Source organism: Aplysia californica, unplaced genomic scaffold, assembly GCF_000002075.1.
Source record: "Aplysia californica isolate F4 #8 unplaced genomic scaffold, AplCal3.0 scaffold00016, whole genome shotgun sequence".
Classification (NCBI taxonomy): Eukaryota; Metazoa; Mollusca; class Gastropoda; order Aplysiida; family Aplysiidae; genus Aplysia; species Aplysia californica.
In genome coordinates, this window is record NW_004797286.1 from 71522 (window position 1) to 72787 (window position 1266).

Below are 1266 nucleotides of genomic sequence, written 5' to 3' on the forward strand. Positions count from 1 at the left end.
ACACACACACACACACACACACACACACACACACACACACACACACACACATACACACACGTACGTGCGCGTGCGTTCTCCCGCGCAGATGTCTAGAAATTTAAAGACACAAATGGATGATACATGTATTGATTAATACCCCCCATTAAGTTCCTCATGCGATACAAGTTCAAGAACATTACATTCAGAAATCGAACCAGGATGATCAGAAAAGATTTTCAAATTGATACCAGCAAAGATAATGGTGAGCCCATTTACAGAAGATTACAATTAAATAATACATGAAGGAAGAAGAACAAGTTTGCAACTTTTCCAAACAGAGATACTCTGATGGCGTTTAGATAACGCTTAAGTCCCACAATAAAGGCAAAGGGACACTGGTGTTTTGTTTTAGATTTTAGAAAGAGTTCCACGGCACTTGCAACACAATAAGGTCATTTAATTTTAAGTACCGAAGATTAGTAGCGATGTTACAAGAGAGTAACAAACACAATAAAGAAGGAGGCGAGATCAGGAAGACAGATGTTTTATAAAAAGAAGGAACAAACCACACCAGAGCACCCGCCAGCCACTCACGGGAGTTTGTTTGTTTTGTTCGTTTGTGTGTTTGAGTAAATTAAAGAGAAGCACACCAACACAATAACGGTCATTTAGCGCTGGTTAAAAAGTAAGACAAATAGATAGACACTGCACCGCAGACTAAAAGTAAAGAAGTAGAACCTACCAGTGGCGCCCTCCAACCACTCGTGACTCTGGCGTAAACCTCAAAATATTTTTGTCGATGGGCGTGGTAAACGATTAAATAATCATTTTTTTAAAAGAGTTAAACGCCCCTCAAGAGAAACCACAGTTAGCCCCAAATTTTGAGAACAGGGTTGAAAAGTGCATCACGGACCCCGACCCCCCTCCCTTCCGGCCAACCCCATCCGACACCTTAAAAAATACCGGTTATCAATAAACCATTCAATTTTCGAATTTCCTTCCTAGAGATCTTTTGAAGTTACTCACGCATGTGGCTGCACTGCTTCACCAGTCATTCTCGGATTTTCTTTGCACGCCAAGGGTAAAGATTCAAATTAATCAAATTTCAGCAGGTTATGAAAAGACTATACGAAACAGTCGCTATGTTTTAAGTATGTCCTGAGAAGGTTTTACGATACATAGACTGATCATATCACAGTGAACTATGATTAGATATTTTCAACATGTTTTTAAGATATACAAAATAACTGGATTTCAGCGTCCTTTTATACATTAATCTTTGTG